The 20,338-nt window shown below is 42.4% G+C and overlaps 1 protein-coding gene across 1 annotated transcript in view; it reads right to left on the minus strand.

Moving 5' to 3' along the window:
• The window catches only part of greb1 (growth regulating estrogen receptor binding 1), a 351,042-nt gene extending 331,188 nt beyond the window's left edge, over window positions 1–19,854 (minus strand). The window contains exon 1 of the mRNA XM_078541600.1: window positions 19,633–19,854. The gene's annotated coding sequence lies outside the window, so the exon portion shown is untranslated. The remainder of the gene's footprint in view (window positions 1–19,632) is intronic.
• Between the last annotated feature and the right edge of the window lie 484 nt (window positions 19,855–20,338).

Consider the following 20,338-nt stretch of genomic DNA (forward strand, 5'->3'; position numbering starts at 1 on the left):
TGGCCTTTATTTCAAAGGGAATGTCGTATAAAAATAGGGAAGTCTTGCTAAAACTACATAAGGCACTAATTAGACCATACCTAGAATACTGTGAACAATTTTGGTCCCCTTATCTGAGGAAAGATAGAATGGCATTGGAGGCAGCCCAGGGAAGGTTCACTAGATTGATCCCGGGTATGGTGGGATTTTCTTATAAGGAGAGGTTGAGTAGGTTGGGCCTGTACTCATTGGAGTTTAGAAGAATGAGAGGCAGCCTTATTGAAACACAGGCTGATACCAAGGATGGCAGAACTGAGGAGAGACTGGTTCAACTGGGCCTGTATTCACGAGAGTTTACAAGAATGAGAGAGGATCTGATTGAAACGTATAAAATTCTAACAGGGCTAGACAGGTTGGATGCAGGAAGGATGTCTCCCCTGGCTGGGGAATCTAGAACCAGGGCCACAGTCTCAGGATACAGGGCAGACCATTTAGGACTGAAATGAGGAAAAATTTCTTCACTCAGAGGGTGGTTAACCTGTGGAATTCTCTACCACAGAAGGCTATGGAGGCCGGGTCACTGAATATATTCAAGAAAGAAATTCATAAATTTTTGAATATCAGAGACATCAAGGGATATAGAGAGAAAGCGAGAATATGGCGTTGTGATAGAGGATCAGCCATGATCAGATTGAGTGGCAGAGCTGGCTCAAAGAGCCTACTCCTGCTCCCAGTTTCTATGTGTTTATATAAAATTCTTAGGGGGTTTGACAAGGTAGATGCTGAGAGATTGTTTCCCCTTGCGGGAGAGTCTAGGACCAGAGGGCATTATCTCAGAGTAAGGGGGCGCCCATTTAAAACGGAGATGAGGAAGAATTTCTTTTCTCAGAGGGTAGTCAATCTGTGGAATTCTTTACCGCAGAGGGCTGTAGAGGCTGGGTCATTAAGTATGTTCAAGGCTGAGACAGATAGATTTTTAATCAGTAAGGGAATCAAGGGTCATGGTGAAAAGGCCAGAAAGTGGAGTTGAGGATTATAGATCAGCCATGATCTCATTGAATGGCGGAGCAGACTCAATGGGCTGAATGGCCTACTTCTGCTCCCACGTTTTATGGTCTTATGGACAGGTCAAAGCATGGACTGAAAGATGGATGACGGGCCTGGCGCGTGGTTGATGCTATCAATTATGGGGCCCTGAGGATTAAATTGAGGGTACTGGGTGGCAGAGGGAACTGTCAAAGGGGGGAGTTGTATTTGCTATGGGGGCAGCTCCAGAGTCACAGCTGAGTATTGGAGGGTCTCATTGGGTGAGTCACTGAAGCAGACAAAAGCACTGAGGATGACAACAGGAGAGTTCAGGGTCAGAGTGGGCACTGGGATGGTCACGGGTGTAGGCACAGCGGGGAGAGATGGAATGTCCAAGGAAATGGTGATATGATCCAAGGTTTTGGCTTCAGGGGTAAAAGGGAAGATGAAAGGTTATGTTAGGTGGGTCTAGGGCAATGGGGGCAAGTATTGGGGTGACAGAAGGAGGGTAGAGGTACAGGATTGGTTTTAAAAGTCACACACATCATAAAATTTTGATGAAAACAAAAAGCTAAAAGCTACTGCGGATGCTAGAAATCCAAAACAAAACAAAAACAGAATTACCTGGAAAAACTCAGCAAGTCTGGCAGCATCGGCGGAGAAGAAATCAGTCAACGTTTCGAGCCTCCATGGCCCTTCGGCAGAACTGCAGCATAGTTTCAACAAGGGAGAAATATAAATTGGTTTAAGGTGGGTGGGGGGCGGGGGGGAAGAGACACATTGAGGGTGTGGTGTGAGCAGATAATAATCAAAAGATGCCACAGACAAAAGGGTCAAAGAGGACCCTCCACCCCTGCTTGTCCCTCTGTCCTCACCCCATCTTCCAATCCCAGCCCCGTATTCACTATACCCCCTGACCTTCCCCTCTCCGATGCTGAACGTTCAGTGCTCAGCAAAGGACTTAGTTTCATACCCTTACGCACTCATCTCAATGAATTTCGGGCTCGGCATGATGCTGAACTCTTCTTCCGCCGTCTTCGTCTCCGTGCTCACTTCTTTGGGCAGGAGTCCTCTCCCCGTTCAACGGATCCTTTTACCCACCTCCAATATTCTCCCTCCACTTGGACCCCTCCCTCTGGATTCTTACCTTCTCTTGATCTTTTCATTGAGAACTGTCGGCGTGACATTAGCCGTCTCAATTTCTCTGCTCCTCTCACCCATTCTAATCTGTCTCTCTCTGAACTCACTGCACTCCGTTCTCTCAGGTCCAACCCCAACATTGTCATCAAACCCGCTGACAAGGGTGGTACTGTTGTTGTCTGGCGCATTGACCTCTACCTCGCGGAGGCTGAGCGTCAACTCGCAGACGTTTCCTCCTACCTCTCCCTGGACCATGACCCCACCACAGAACATCAAGCCATTGTTTCCAGGACTGTCACTGACCTCATCTCCTCTGGAGATCTTCCTCCCACAGCTTCCAACTTGATAGTCGCCCAACCTCGGACGGCCCGCTTCTACCTCCTACCCAAAATCCACAAACAGAACTGTCCTGGCAGACCGATCGTGTCAGCCTGTTCCTGCCCCACGGAACTCATTTCTCGTTATCTTGACTCCCTTCTCTCTCCCCTTGTCCAGTCCCTTCCCACCTACATCCGTGATTCCTCTGACACCTTACGTCACATCAACAATTTCCAGTTCCTTGGCCCCAACCGCTTCCTCTTCACCATGGATGTCCAATCCCTCTACACCTCCATCCCCCACCAGGATGGTCTGAGGGCCCTTAGCTTCTTCCTTGAACAGAGGCCCGAACAATCCCCATCCACCACTACTCCCCTTCGTCTGGCTGAACTTGTTCTCACACTGAACAATTTCTCCTTTAACTCCTCTCACTTCCTCCAAATAAAAGGTGTGGCTATGGGTACCCGCATGGGCCCCAGCTATGCCTGTCTCTTTATGGGGTATGTGGAACATTCCTTGTTCCAGTCCTACTCCGGCCCCCTCCCACAACTCTTTCTCCTGTACATCGATGATTACTTCGGTGCTGCTTCATGCTCTCGTCGGGACCTGGAAAAATTTATTAATTTTGCTTCCAATCTCCACCCCTCCATCATCTTCACATGGTCCATCTCTGACACTTCTCTTCCCTTCCTTGACCTCTCTGTCTCAATTTCTGATGATAGACTGTCCACCAATATCCATTACAAGCCTACCGACTCCCACAGCTACCTCGACTACAGCTCCTCACACCCCGCTTCCTGTAAAGACTCCATCCCATTCTCTCAGTTCCTTCGCCTCCGTCGCATCTGTTCTGATGACGCTACCTTCAAAAACAGCTCCTCTGACATGTCCTCCTTCTTCCTTAACCGAGGTTTTCCATCCACGGTCGTTGACAGGGCCCTCAACCGTGTCCGGCCCATATCCCGCGCATCCTCCCTCACGCCTTCTCCTCCTTCCCAGAAACATGATAGGGTCCCCCTTGTCCTCACGTATCACCCCACCAGCCTCCGCATTCAAAGGATCATCCTCCGCCATTTCCGCCAACTCCAGCATGATGCCACCACCAAACACATCTTCCCTTCACCCCCCTTGACGGCATTCCGTAGGGATCGTTCCCTCCAGGACACCCTGGTCCACTCCTCCATCACTCCCTACTCCTCAACCCCCACCTATGGCACCTCCCCATGCCCACGCAGAAGATGCAACACCTGCCCCTTCACTTCCTCTCTCCTCACCGTCCAAGGGCCCAAACACTCCTTTCAAGTGAAGCAGCATTTCACTTGCATTTCCCCTAACTTAGTCTACTGCATTCGTTGCTCCCAATGCGGTCTCCTCTACATTGGAGAGACCAAACGCAAACTGGGCAACCGTTTTGCGGAACACCTGCGGTCTGTCCGCAAGAAAGACCCAAACCTCCCTGTCGCTTGCCATTTTAACACTCCACCCTGTTCTCTTGCCAACATGTCTGTCCTTGGCTTGCTGCATTGTTCCAGTGAAGCCCAACGCAAACTGGAAGAACAGCACCTCATCTTCCGACTAGGCACTTTACAGCCCTCTGGGCTGAATATTGAATTCAACAACTTTAGATCTTAAACTCCCCCTCCCCCCATCCCCACCCCGTTTCTTTTCCCCCCCCACCCGCCTTTTTTTTCAATAATTTATATAGATTCTTCTTTCCCCACCTATTTCCATTATTTTTAAATCTAAAACTAAAACCTTTAGTCTTTCCACCCCACCCCCACTAGAGCTGTACTTTGAATATCCTGTTTTCCATTCTTAATTAGCACTTTTCTCAGACAAAGACCACCACCTTCAACACCTCTTTGACCCTTTTGTCTGTGACATCTTTTGATTATTATCTGCTCACACCACACCCTCAATGTGTCTCTTCCCCCCCGCCCCCCACCCACCTTAAACCAATTTATATTTCTCCCTTGTTGAAACTATGCTGCAGTTCTGCCGAAGGGCCATGGAGGCTCGAAACGTTGACTGATTTCTTCTCCGCCGATGCTGCCAGACTTGCTGAGTTTTTCCAGGTAATTCTGTTTTTGTTTTGTATAAAATTTTGATGTCTCTTTTCAAGCACAGCTTTTCTGAATATAAGCTCGATTGCAGTGGGAGGAGAGCCCTTTAGGGTGGGTGAAGTTAATGTTAAGCACAATTTGCCAATCAAAGGGACTCCCTAATAATTAGTTAAATGGATGAGAACCATGGACAAGCATGTCTCACATATATGTCTGCCCGCTTCACAAAGAGCAATTACTGTCATAACATGGGTCTCATTCACCCAACATTCTTGCAATCTCGGGAGCAGGAGAAGAGAATGTAGAGGAGAGCTCTTGCTGTCGAACAATAGAGGCCGCAAGGCCAACAGCAGGCAGCACCAGACAGGAAGGCTGGTCCAAATGCAGACATCCAGGGAAGGCATCAATGAAGACAGGCAGTGGGGCATCAATGCATCAAAAGGGCAAAAACAAACTACCTCCAAATGTCCGAGAGGCGATTCCAAAAACACCTGAGGACATCCCAGGAATTGCCCACCGAGATATGTCAGATTGTTCATCAAGACATGCAGCCACGTGGTTTTGGTGGGAGCCCATGCCAATGGCCCTCAAGGTTACAGCAGCGCTCAATTTCTACACCAGCGATGGCTTCCAGGGTGCAACAGGCGAAATATGCAGCATCTCACAGGCTGCCACACATAAGTGGACAAAGGAGATGACTGATGCCCTATTTCATAGTGCCAGTGATTTTATCAACTTCACCACCGATGGAGAGAGCCAGGCTGCAAGGTCAGCCACATTTGATGTCATCACTGGGTTTCCTCAAGCACAAGATGTCATCGACTGCATTCATGTGGCCATTAGAGCTCGCTGGGAACAGCCAGTAGCATTTGTAAATTGTAAAGGGTTTCACTCCTTGAACTGGCGTGCAATCACATGAGGTCTGTTCTAATTTCCCAGGGAACTGTCATGACGCACACATTTTGCATAATTCGCAGTTCCCAGAGCTACTGAACCCCCAGCCCAGGTTAATGGATGGATCCTCAGTGACAAGGGCCATCCCCTGCGTACATGGCTGATAACTTCAGTCCAGAGCGAGGCAGAGGAGTGCTACAATGACTCCACAAGAGGCATCATCAAGTACACAATTGGGGGTTCTTAAAATGCACTCCTGCTGCTTTGACCAGTCTGGAAGGGCTTTGCAATACACACCCCAGATGATGTCACAAATAGCAGTGATCTGCTATGCATTGTACAACCTGGTGCTGGAATGCGGACAGATTTTGCAAAGGGAAGAGTGCAAAGAGGGTCAGCCTTCCTCAGATGAAGATGATGTGTTGGAGCATGAGGAGGAGCCCATAAGTCCAAATGAGCCTTTTAGGGATGCCAAGGCCATGGATAGACGTGTAAGAGAAGCCAGGACAACCTTATCAACACAAGGTTCACACAACAATAACCTATCTGTCGCCAGACTTCCATCATCTTCTTGGGGCCTAGACTCACCCCTGTCATCCTCCTCTGCCACGTTAACTCTAAACGTGCAGCCACTAACACCTAGAATAGAATGGGGAATGGAGCTTGTCACACACTCGCGCTGGTACAAAGGACATCTTAGCGATACATGGACATCCATGTAGTAACCTGACTTGCACAATTATTCTGATCCAGCATCATCATTCAAGTGCTTTGAATGCGACTGCACCCATCTCATTTACACCCACTGAGAGTTAGGTGGGCCAATATCCTCTCCAGGGCATAGATGGGGGAGGGGTGGGGCAGCTGTGCCTGCATTTTAAGCCTTGTTCCACAGAATGATCATCACAGAAGTGACAATTCACATGAACATTCAATAATGAATGCACAAAAACATGAAACATCTCATTGAGGAATAATGTCTGTGCCCCTATCTCTCCTCTAACCATCCCACTGTGAGAAACATGGGGCATGCAATGGCCATTATATCTGATACTATAACAGGCCCCCAGCAATTCTCAGTAATTATAAACGAATACAGAAAACAAATATACTGTGCATATTTTATTAAATCAAAAAGAAATGGAAAAATTATCCATCCCACCTTAGTGCTCATACTTTTTCAATTTTTATTTTCTACCACTACGACTCAGTGCAACCATGACATCAGCAGCTGAACCAGGAGCCAGTCTGCTCAGTGGCATGACTCGTTGCCTTGGATGACTATGGTGGGCGTCCTCTGGAGGTATGAGGCTTTGAGTGTTCCAGCCTGACACGCATCCCCCTCTGACTTCAACAATTCCAGGAAGCGAGGCAAAGGTGGAAGGATGACAAGATACTGCTAACCCTGTGGATGTCCTGAGACGAAGGCCCCAGAGCAGGTGGCACGTGTTTCTCCTCCATCTGGGTGTGCGAAGGCACTTCCCTGTCTCCCTGAGCAGAAGGGGCTCCTGGAGGGAGATTCAGGAGCCTCACCCCCTCTCGTCTAGACACTGCTGCACTGAGCCCATGGCTAGAGGAAATGCAGGTAAGAGTGCATATGGATTGAAAGATCCATCTGGCTTTCTATCTCTGTCAGCATCCTCTCCATGGATGAAGCCATGCGCACAAATCCTGAGACATGGCAGAACTCATGGCTAACATGGACTCCTCCATGCCCGCACAACGCTGCACTTAATTCCTGGCATCTCTGCCATATTTTCCCTCAGCCTCAGCTGCATGCGCAGCAGGTTTCTTGTGGCCATGACCAGAGGACCGTCATCAGCGTGGGGCTCAGCAGGGGCCTGATCTCCAGCTGTCCTCCAATTTTCAGGATACCCGGCTGTCACATCTCCCTAAGCTGTTGGAACGTATATATAGTGTACTCACCAGATTGTGCTCCCAAATCTATACGTGACCCCACCGGGAACTGTGTGCGTGTAACTGTGCGGGTGGAGCTGGATGATGAGGAGGTGACGGTGCATCTTCTGGGGCAGTGGCTGTTTCATCCCCAGAGGTGGAGTCTTTTGGCTCCTGGCTTGGCTCCAGCCTTGTCCTTGGATGGGGATGACCTGCAGGAGAGATCAAAAAGAATCACATTAAGAATCATCAGTTTGAGCGCTTCACATTTCATCACATCCATCCTGTGTGCCCATACGCCACCACCAGGATGGTTGCCTCACCCTCCTTACTCCTGGCCAGTCCAACCTTGCCATCTGCAACTGATCACGCTCCCTCTTCCCCAGTGATCTCCATCACCTCCTCCTTGGCTGCTGTAACATGCCTCAGATCTGGGGTTCCTCCTCTTGTGCATCTCTTCTCTCTTTATTATGGGCCTACTTGTCCTGCTTGATAAAGTGCAGAGTTAGAGACATGTCAAGTGACAACTAACCCCTTGTCTGCATGCATTCGCATCACACATACAGGCCTGTCATTCACACTTTGCATCCAAGCACACACAAAAGGCAAACTTCCACACACTTTCCATTCACACATATGTATCATTGGTGACCACACAAGAGACTCCTGTTGAAGATGTGACATTGGCACTAACCCTTGAAGATTGGAGCAGGTTATTGACCTGTTTCCTGCACTGGATCCAGGTTCGGTATGTTACCCCAAGTGGTTTTTCACCCCTCCTCTACCCACTTCGTGGTCTGGCGGGAGGGCCTGATGTCATCTTCAGGAAAGAACACCTCCGGTCTTTTCCTGTCAGCCTGGAGGAGAATATGCAGGGTGGCAACACTGAACCGTGGGGCTGGTCTGCTTCAGCAGCAAATGTTTCTCCAAAGAGTACACTTGGAAACAGTGGAGAGTCCTGGCAGTGATGCACAGCCTCCCCGTTTGAACAGAAAGCTGTTTAATAGGCCACCTGTAGATGCTACACTGTCAGTTGAAGCTGGGTTTCATCAATGAAACGCTTTCCCCGCTGCTAAATCGCACGCACACTACTGGCACTAAAATGATAATCGTGTGGGAAACAGCAAAAAGAGTGAAAGCAGAAGTGGCACCTAATTCCGGTTACAACGTTGGGAATGACATGCTGTTGACAAAATCCTGGCCAACGTTTCAGGTTGATGGCTCTTAGTCAGATGCAGTACTTTTAACACTCAAAACCATCTGCATTTCCCTATTATTGCTTCTTGAATGCCCAATTTTAATCGGTCCAGCAATGGCAGCCACTGGGGGTCCTAAGTTTTGGAATTCACTCTATAAATCTCTCAGACACTCCATCTCGCTTTCCTCCTTTAAGGTGCTACTTAAAGCCCAAAGTTTTTGGTTAGCTGCCCTAATATCTCCTTACGTGGCTCTGTTATTTTATTTGTTAATGCTCCTGTGTCTTGAGGCAATTTACTAACATTAAAGGTGCTATATAATTACAAGATTTTGTTGTTGTTACAGTGAAGTGATTACATTCTTTCCAATTTAATCAGATATTGAAGCACACAATTTTCCATGGCCTTCTTTGACAAGCCCCCACCACCAAAATTTGCCACGACAATTTATTAGAACCAACCCTATGAAACCCTGGGAGTTTGGCTCTATTGCAAGCTGGTAAGCAGTGTACTCACCATTATCCAGTCCCACTGATTTGCCTTAGGCCAAAAAATATACATACAATAGTCTGAAAAGTATGACAGTAATGTTCGCAAACACTAAATGCATTTACGTCAAGAGGCACTCTCCGCTATTTAAACAGAGAAGTCCATTAAGTGCAAATAAACAATGATGGACAGCTAATGATCTTCTGATCAATCCAGCCAGTCCCACACAATTGTGATATCTTATATAACACAATCACAACACAATCCCCCCATCGCCCCCCCCCCCACCCCAACCACTGCCTCCCTATCCAAAACCCTGCAGCCTCCTGGAAGAGGCAGAAAAAGCAGATAAGAGCTCAAGCCTATCTTGGGAAAGGAAATCTTGGAAATTTCTCTCTCAACCATTTAATTGAGCAAAATTAGTCCAGAAAACTCTGGCCCCAAATTCCCTGAAGTATCACCTACCTTTTTTAAAACAGTAATGTCCACCCCAAACAGAAATAGGTCCAGCTCTCGTTTGAAGAAACTCAGGGAGTTGGTGTCCACAGCACAAGCCAGCAGCCTGTTCCAGAGGTTCACTATTGTCTTGGAATGAGCACATCCTGACATTTAATCTGTATCTTAATTTACGTAATTAAAGCTCTGTTCCTTCCCAACTTATTTCACTGAAACAAACAGTCAACTAGAACGTAATCTATCCCCTTCATTATCTGATTAATAGTGATCAATCTGATCACTTCTAAGTCTACATTTCTCTAAAGCATAGAGTGCCAACTCTTTTAGCCTATCTTGATAACTAAGATGATTTATACTTCGAATTAGTCTAGTGACCATCCTCTACAGCTTTTCCAAAGTCTTACTATCAATGACCATGTGAGGAGACGAAAACTGGTCACAGTGTTCCAAATCTGGATCTGACCAAGGCTTGTACAAGAACAGAATAGTATGCCTCGTCTTAAAATCAATTATTAGGTGAAGGCACCCCAACACCACATTTGCTCTAGTTATCACTTCACAGCATTGGTCATACATCATTGGAGAAGTATGCACTGGAACACTGATCTCTTTTTTTATGCCGTCTTCTTTTTATGTTTTTTCCTAAAGGGTGTTTGAATGTTGAAGACACACCCTGTCCACATACAATACACTGCACTAGTACAAGTTAAACATCATTTGCCATTTATGAACCCAATTTCCCATCATATTAAGCTCTGCCTGAAATAGTCAAGCATCCTCCATCACTCATACAGATCTTAGTATCATCTGCAAAACTGCAGATCATCTAATGGAGAACACTGCTCTCAAAAAACTATCAAGAAGAATTTGATAATAAGCACATTAACAATTCATACTCATTCATGACTCAGTAATTTCCAGGCTTGAACCCATCTCTTTATTACATTGCATTGAATATTGGTTCTCCTATATATTGTGCTACTGTGCTTTCATCAAAAAGTACCCTTTTAAATTCAAAGTTCTTAAGCAAATTCAGTAATAAATGTTGATTTTTTCCCCTGTTTGATATGTAGCTATTACAAATCATTGTGATTGTCACAAACAGAATTTATTTGCTCTCTTACTGCACCAATCAGTATGTTTTGTATGGAAAGAGGTGTGGCTTTTCTTATCGTTGGAGTGTGTATTCCCATTAAATAATTCAGCAGCAAGTGTTTGAGAGTTTAAAATAAAGATGGTTATTTATTCTCACACACTTACCCCAAATTAATGTAACATCGCACTTAGTGTCATGCATGCACATGCACACACAATAAGGTTGAATACAGATAAAGATAATGCACTTTTGCAGATTAGTTACTTCAGTCCCTGTTCTATGATTTCCAGTCTCCTACATGACAGGCTTGTGGGTTCTTGAATGGATTCAATGATTTAAAGTTGAAGTGAGGGTCTTGTAAAGTGAAGGGTTCATAGAAGCTTATCAGGTTTCTTGTAGTTGAATATCTAGGAGGTTGATTCTCAGGTGAACTTTGAAACTAGAATAGGTTAAGTATTTTGGTTGCTTGAGGACTTGCTGCCAATTTCAGAGTCTGGTTCTCAGACTGGCTAATGCCTGATGGTCCTGATGGATCTCCTGGGTAATAAGAGTTCTTGATTCTTGGCTCTTGGTTCTTGAACCAAGTTTCAATCATATGACCACTGGATTAACACTTCTGAGGACCACCGAGTCTGGTTTGAATGGGGGAGGCCAACGTGATACGATGGAAAGAAAGTGGATAGTGGCCATTTTTTGAGATTGAATTGAGTTTTGATTTTCCATTTTGTCCAGTATGAAACATGGAGACAAGCAGTCTGGAAACTCCATAGACTTTAGGTGCTGACCCATTCTTAAACAATAAGATGTGTGAATTCCACAGATGGCAGTGAGGTAACCTCACCTATGTATGTAGTTCAAATGCCAAAAGTCAGATGATTAGTGGCAGCCATCTTAATAGCTTTTTATGTCCAAGTTTCAAAAGTACTGACTGAAAGTTTATAACATGACATGCCTTTACTGGGCATGAAAGGAAGGATGAAAATGTGGTGCTACTGAGATCTTAGAATGAGTCAGTATGAAGCGGGAAATAAAACTGGGGTTGTTTTCAGTATTTATCTGCATAAATGAAGGTTGTAGTCAATTATCTAAATATTTCACTTTTATCTTTGAGGTAAAAGTAAATTTTCAGATGTAAATTCTGTGAGTTCCCAAATTTACCAAGGTGGTGTGATGCAACATAGCTTCAGTATTAATCTCTCTAAAAATCAGCTGATTCAGAACATTAGTGGAGGTCTGAGTGTGAATGATAATATAGTGTCAGAGACCACATTATATCTTCTCCTAAACTACAGACTGCATTATTCAGAGCACGAATGTAAGATTTCCAATCTTTTCCTTACATGTTAACCATACTAGAACAGGAATGTACAACCTTTTGAAGTTGGGAAGAAGACACACACATCAAAAATCAGTGAATTTACTTTTTGTGTATTAAATTTGTAATAAATAAAAAGGAACAGTTTGTGAATATGATTGCAGCCAAAATATTTTGAAAGAAATTGCAAATAACTTGGGGCAGGCAGAATACAACAGGGAGGCTTGGGTTTAATGGCGAAAAGTCGCAGGGCACTAAGAATGGGCAGATACCAGGAGTAGACTAAAAATATTGCAAGGGGAGCTGTTGGAAAATAGTCTGCAGGCAACAGAGAGCATTTCCATCAGCACTTCTGCTGATACCAGCACAGGTTACACAAGTATTTTGAGAATGAAGTTAAATTGACTTTGAAGCCAGATCAGCAGTTATAGTATTCATCAATCTTGTCAACCAACATGGAAGGGGGTGAGTACAAGACTTATTGAGATTTTGCACTCACCTCTATTTCATAGGCAAGCTTGTTAATGGGTTCCACTTCACAGTCGTTTTGAACATTTAGGGGGTTAAAGTCCTCGGGCATGATTTTAACTTTGTGCAAATGGACGTGTTAAAATTAGGCCCCTCATGTTCACCAAGACCAGGTTCCATGAAAGAATTTTTAGTAAAGATGTATAGGCACCCTGGAGATTCTGCGAACTCTATTTTGGCCAGTTTTATGACTCTACTGTGGTCATTTCAGAAGTAGAAATCTTTAAGGCTCAGGCTTATTATTCTAAGCCAAAGTGACCAAAAAAAAATCACCAAAAGTCTTCACTTTTGATGTTTTTGAATTACAAAAGTTATTTTTCTTTTGGCAAAGTATTTAAAGAAGGAATTGGCCTTAGCACACTATCTTGCAACATCATAACTCATGTACTGTCAGTCTCCACTTAAGAATTAAATTTCCAATTTTTACAATTCTGACCAACAGCTCATTTTCAATGACTATCCTTGGTTCTGAGTAAACTGTTTTATTGACTTCTATTTCCACATTCTTTGCTCAGATAAATCTTTGGGGCATTTTTCATCAGGATCCTGATTGCTTTTCTTTGCACTTGTATTCCATCAATATTGTAAGCTTTCTTTAGTGACTACAATTTACACAGTTTCATTGGTGTAGCTGAGGTTACAATTTTCTATTGATGTTGAACCCAATTCTAAAATCATTCAAACACTTCTACCAAGATTACTGTAGTCATTCCCTCTCCTCATGTGGCGTCCTTGGTTGCCCGAGGGTTACTAATCATGGTTCAATAATGCCATGATATTACAATGGGGCTGGCCCCAAGAGCTACCTCATCTGGTACAGGGATTGAACTTGTGCTGTCGGCATTATTAAACATCCACTAACTCATTATTCCTCTGAAACTAGCAACAGTTTCTAGAGTCTGCACATCTGTAGTTAAACATGGAAATCCAAAACTTGCTGTTAGTGATTCAAGGCTTCCCCATAGGTTGCACTGTTGAACTCCCCTAGACTGCAATCAGGTAGAAATCACTGTACTGGTGAGAACTTCTATTATGCTATAAAAACTGTAAAAACTCTTGAAAAAGTTACACCTTGTTCAGTGCAGTTTAACTGTGTTTTTGAGCTGTGTACTAAGTTCATAATTATTGCTGTAACCCTCTCTGGTCCTGTAAAACTAATTTTATATTTTTACAATGTCAAATTTCTCCTTTATGCAAAATAAATCATGAAATATAGCTCCCATCTTTATCCCATCTTATTTTATATTCCGTAAAATGTAATTAAAATTGAAGGATAATCAGGGCATTTTACATCCTGGTTTATAAGTCTACAAGAATACTTCAATATGATTGGTTTACTATGTTTGATGATATCACTGTTGCCGGACACCTGGAGATGCCTTTGACTTGGCACCAGATTCCAAGTGACCTCGGGAAAGGGGAAATCACATCACAGAGATCGCTAGAACTTTCTAGGAGGTCAATAGTGTGTGCCATCACTTCGCTGCTGACGGTGAAATCTGGGTTTATTTGTTTGAGATGATAGAGTATGATAACACATTGTTATCTCACTTTTCTGACCTTTTCAACTTTGATCCACAAATTAACTTGATTGGTATGGTGCCAAAATCACATTCATGGGTTCTTGGATCAACTCAAGATGAAGGCCAAGGACATTTACATATGCAGTAAATGAACATTGGGATTGAACTGCATATTCAACCATGACACACGATTCTCACATTGGAAACAACTGAAGTATAAACAAGAGAGGCTGAAGGAAACAGCACATTAAGTGGGAGTAAAGTCAACTCAAGTCATTGCAAGGTCAACGTGCCTAGAAACTACTGTAACTTCAAAGCAATCATCTAGCTTAAGAAGCAAATACATAAAAGAAAATATTAAACCAAAAAACATTGAAGAGGAAGTAGCTAAGAGGTCATATGAACACAATTTTAATTTACAAATGTAACAAGAACGTTAGACTGAATTTCAAATAAATGTCAAAGCTGTAAATACTTAACATTATGATGCATCTACTAAAAAAACACATTACTCAGAACACTGATGGTCATTTATTTTCTTCCTCCTTTTGGTTTTCCTACCCCTTCCTTGAACAAGCAGGCAATGGTGTCCTCTCAATGCCACTAAGGTAATGGTACACAACAACTGCAAGGCCAAGATATGATTGCTAGGTTGGAAGTTGTAGCTACAAACACATGGTATAGAACATTACTTCATCAATACTCGACACAATAATTTCACTCTAGCCTTCATTGTTTTTGCATAGAGACATTGCCCATTTCTTAGGGTAGGAAACTGTAATGACATGTTTAAGACCATTTATTCATGCAAGTTACACACCCATTCCTTTATGAACAGTATATTTATTTTAACATATCCAAGGAATAACAATTTTAATTTGGCAATTTCCTTCCTTCATATGGGAAGAGCACTCCATGTGGGAAGAACATCTGGAGTAATAAAAAGGAGACCTTTCAGTTGATAAACAAAGGCTACTGTGATGGTTTCCTGGACAACAGAAGAGATATAAAATGGAAAGTAATAATTACCAATGCAAAAGGACTTCAGTAAAAATCCACATTGTAATAGCAATCTTGGTAATAACTAGTGGTAAGGTTACAGATAGCTGCAACAATGACTAAAGTCGCAAAAAATGATCCTAACAGTGAGTAACAGTAAAGACACTGTAAAATCAAACTAAAGCGCAAGGATACAAGGTTACTTGGTAATTACATTACCACCGGGAATATTACCATCCAGAGCAGTTGTGCTTTCTTCCCCCATCTCATGGTCTCCTGTTCATTATAACCCAAAGATATCTCTAATTCCCAAACGACAGAAACTATAGTGGGCAGTCAATGGGAAAGTCATAGATTTCATTGATTTTAATGGACATTCCAGCAAGCAATGATTAATCTTAATCTACAAAAGTCTGATTCACAGAGAAAGAACCCTGATAATTAGGAATCCTTATCAAAAAAATCACAGCCACATTCATAAAATTGACCCCATTGATTTGATCTTCTCTGAACGGACATTAATTCTGTGCAGGCTTTTCTTTCAGCACAGTTAACCTTTGTGTCAAAGTGGTGCCATCAGCAAAGAAAGCAATGGTATTTGTGATGACATGCACCAAGTCATCAATGAAATGCAGATACAAAATGAGACGAAATGACCTTCCCTTGTTGGAGTTATAAAACAAAGATCATCTTCCCATACATATTTGCAACCTGTTAAAATCTCAACAATTACAGCTTCAGAAGGAAGCTTCTCTGTAAAGTGAAACATTGCAGCCTGTCCATAAAGCTCAATAAAATGTAATTGGCTACTATTCTAATTTAAGTGAGCTTCACTCCTGGACAATTTGATGAATTTTTTGTTTCAACAGTTTATTTGCTTTGGGGCCTAACTATTGCCCAGGCTAAAGTTACGACTGAGATGTTGGCAGAGTTTCTCATTCAGTACTTTTTCTAGTAACTCCAAAGTGCATGAGAGAAGGGATATTCATCTGCAATTGCTGGTTTGGCTTTGTTTTCTGTTGTAAATAGACAAATTACTTGGTGTTTTCCAATGAGACATGATAACATCACTAGAAAGACAGTTGTAATAAATGATCCAGGGACCCAGCTTGCTCTTCCAACAGGACTCAGAACATGAGCATCCATGTCAGTAAAAACAATAGCTTTTTTTTTGGAAACTAGGTTTTTGTACAACATTCTTAATTTTGTGCTTGATCTTAATTAGACTGGCTAGATTGCTGCACTTCAAGGAAATTTTAAACTCAGGCTGTTGTTTTCCAGTATTGACACAATTGCTTCTTTTTTATTCATTCACAGAATGTAGGCGTCGCTGGCAAGATCAGCATTTATTGCCCATCCTTAATTATCCTAGAGAAGGTAATGGTGAACCACCTTCGTAACAACTGAGTGGCTTTCCAGGCCACCTCAAAGAGAGTTAAGAGTCAACTGCATTCCTAAGAGTCTGAAGTCACATATAAACCAGGTAAATCAGTAGATTTTCTTCCCTAAAAATGCATTAGTGAACCAGTTAGATTTTTCTGACAATCTGGTAGTTTCAAGGTCACCATTTCTGATACTGACTTTTTAGTCCATGCTTATTTCAATAACTGAGTTTAAATTCCCCTGCTGGCATGATAGAATTGGACCTCATGACTCCAGATACTTAGTCTAGGCCTCTGGATTATTAGTCCAATGTGGATTACCAGTCCACTGTGCTACAATGCAACAAAAAGAAAAAAAATTGAGACAGAATTCTTTTCCTCCCTAACCCAGTGACATTGATGCCAACTATAGTCTTCGACTACCACCTAGCTGACATCAAATAATTCAGCAAAGGCCATTGTATGAACCTAGGATGTGGTGGTCTGTTTCATTCAGTACAACATCTACAATCCCATTACTAATTGATCGTTCACTGAGGAATTTACAACAAGCAAGAGTTTCAAAACTGCATTTTTACTGTCCAAAGTGGCACCCAACATGTTCCAATGCAATCTTATCATTGAGGATATTTAAGTGTTCAAAAAAATGCACTCTTCAGCTCAAAACTTATGACAAAAGTTATGTTGAGTATGTTCCTTCCAGTGATGTCAAATTTTCAGATGCTTTTATTAATTGCATGAACATTAACTATCATTTTTCAAAATGATCCAACAAACAAATAATTCAGTAGTAAGCTCCCAGCTTTGCTTCACAACAGCTATACTGAGTAAAATCGTTTCAAATTGGCAATGGCAGGATTCGCGGTGAATTTAGTTTACTCTGATGACTAATGGCAGACTCTACCGTAGATCAGCTTTGGAGGACAGGCACAGGCTCAGTTGTGATGTCTCTCCTTAGTTGAATAGCTGTGGACACTCATCAAGACTCACAGAGCTAATGAACATTTGGGTGAGGTGCCAGAAGACAAATGACACGAGGGGAACATATTCCAGTAAGGAGTCAATATTTTCACCAGAGGAGTCAATATTTTCACCAGAGAAGGGAGTGGAAAACATTGGCAAAAAAAGTTGCAAAAAAATCTAGATAATTGAAAATAGTACTTAAAGTTCACATTTACAATATATAAAAAGCATGAATTCCTAGTCTATCAAAGATAAAACCTGATGTTAATATTTTTACATGGGCAACCAAGTGCCAATAACCAAGTATTATCACAAATAGTAATTTATTTATTTTCAACAAAAATATTAGATGTGGGCACTTAACACAAATACAAAGCAGTATAATAATCAATATTCAGTGAGGCAGTCACTGTTGCTATGGTACACTGCTAAGTATCAAGTGACCTGATGAAATACCATGTCACAGGCATGTTTACATTGTATCATCTCTTATAAATATCTTACACACTTTTGCTTCACTGTGATTTCCATTGAAAAAAATAAATCTGAGTAGGAATTATTTGGATCAAAGAATCCATCGAAATAGCATATGCACATCAAAAATGTTCTTCCTGGGAAAAAGTGAAAACTTGTTTTCTAATACTTGTTTGACAACTTGAGATACTGGGGTTATTTCCAACGGAGCAAAGAAGGCGAAAATGAGATTTAAGATGTTTTTAAAATGAGAGTTTTGATGATGAATAGGGAAAGGCTATTTCCTCTGCCAGGGGGTCTGACAAAAGATCATCAATTTAAAAATGTCACTAAGAGTGAGCAGAGTTTAGATAAATTGTCTCTTTAGATAGCTGTTGGAGCAGGAAATGCACTGCAAAGGGAGCAATTGAAGTCGAGATCATTGCGTCTTTCAAGAGAAAAGTGAATGCATATCTGAAGCAAAACAAGATTGAGTTATAGGTGGGTGGGCAGTGCGGTAACATTTCTCTAGCAAACAGCTAATAAAGACTGAGACAAAGTGTTCTATATCACTGTGCTGTAAATTGATATGGTTTAAACCCACTTGTTTAGGCTGAACTGTTTATAACAACTTTCTGAGTGCCTGCAGAAGGTGGCACTGTTTGCTCAAAATATTTAAAGAATAAAAGAAGAAAATATATTTTAATTTATATAATTGGTTTATACCAAAGAAAACGCTTGCAACCTGCTCAACAATAGTTTTAATTTTAAGATTATACATTCAAAAGGTGCTAACTAAAATTCAATTGCACCAGTCAACATTCCTCAGACCATACAGGCGAGCTACGTAATGCAGTCAAATTACTGTAGTGACAGAATCCTCCAAAATATTCATCAGAGCATTAGCGGTCAATATCTTCTTCCATGTCACCATAAAATTCAAGTATACCACAAAGAGGACAATAGCAGTGCTTCTCAGAATGTTAATCACCATTCCGGAAAATGGGCGAGTTTGGCAAAACCAAACACGTGGAAGAAACATGTTGCAAAATCGGTCTAGAACTGCAGGTTCTACAATAATTTATTAGGGGATTCGTGCTTCAGACGTTGCGTTTTGTTGTAAAATACACCAACGCCTGAAGGTGCTTCGCTCCAAAAGTTTGCCAGCAATGCTCGAAATTCTCCAGTTTGCTAGAAACCAGCAGAAACAATGCCAATAGAGAGTTTTATTTTCTCCACAATCTTCCTCAAAACAATCACTTGCAACTTTTGTGCATTGCGAAATATTATGTCCATTGCTGATGTGTTGGTCGTTAATTTGTGACAATCTTTATTCACAAATTATGGATTAGAATGACTAACAACATTTCAGTCAGTATAAACTTTAATAAATAACAAAAAAGTAACTCGGAAACTCAATGTACCAAACAAATAAGTTTCCATGTTATGGGATTTACTCTAAATTGGTGAAAAAGTACTAGACTCTGAGTATTTTAGCTTGCAAAGTGAACTCACATAGCTTCAGGCAGGATGTAGAAAAGTTATTTAATTCAAGAGATATCAGGAGAGTTACTGAGAAGAGAATCCCAGATTAAAATGTTCCCAATTTCGACGTTATTTTATTCATTCAAGGAGGAGGGTAGATGCACCACATCAACACATCACTTCCAAACTGTGAATCACCCATCTCGCAGGCTTTTCTTCCCTGGTACGCTTATATATTTCGGATTTAACAGAAATAACCTTTAGACAAATAACGTTTCAACCCTGAACCCCACAATGAAACCTTTGCCACACAGACAAGCTAACCGGGTCCAAATTAATGCTTTACTTTTTTTGTGTGTCTTAAGTGGTTTGCACCGTCAGAAACTTTACACAAATAGAGCAGAAGAAACAAATAAAACACAAAATCTTACCGCAAAACCAAAAATGGGGAAATGCAGCAGCTTATTCTGGGGAGGGGGGGAGTGGGGGGGCACAAATCTCCGCCTTGTTCCAATCTGGTTTGTCTCAGGTTATTCTTTGGCTTGGAAAATACCAAGCATGGAGCGATGCAAAACACGCTCACCTCGCACGGCCCGACGCTGCCAAACTCCTTTAAAACAAACCCAAACGCACTGCCGAGAACCCCCGCAAGACACGTGGTAGAGCCGACGTCGCTCCCTAAAGAGAGCAAATGGAAAAGGGCATTGTTAGGAAGGGGGAGGTGGCGGTTTGCTGGCACTTCCTCACTTTTGACCCTATACTTTTCATTCTACCGACACGTTTTAACAATCTACTTCACCTAGTATGCAAAGCGCGAGGCAAATTATAATTTCGGCTTTTCTACCTGCTTGATGGCGTTGCTTCTTGCAATGTATTACTATATGGCCAAAGAATCTCGCTCTGTGCTGAAAATCTGTGTCAATATGTTAAAAAATCTGAATCCGTCTCGCAGGAGTTAATGTTCATGTTCGGCTTCATAGTTCTACATACTGGGAGATTTGATGCTCGTTGCCTGGAGCTTGTGTGATTCGCCCTGTAAAGAACGCTCGCGCCCTCTCCCTACAGCCCGGCACAATTGCTGCAAAGACAAAACCTTGCTTTTCCCAGTGTGGGCCGAACGAGAGAAATAATCAACTT

The sequence above is a fragment of the Cetorhinus maximus genome, chromosome 5 (assembly GCF_964194155.1).
Source record: "Cetorhinus maximus chromosome 5, sCetMax3.hap1.1, whole genome shotgun sequence".
Classification (NCBI taxonomy): Eukaryota; Metazoa; Chordata; class Chondrichthyes; order Lamniformes; family Cetorhinidae; genus Cetorhinus; species Cetorhinus maximus.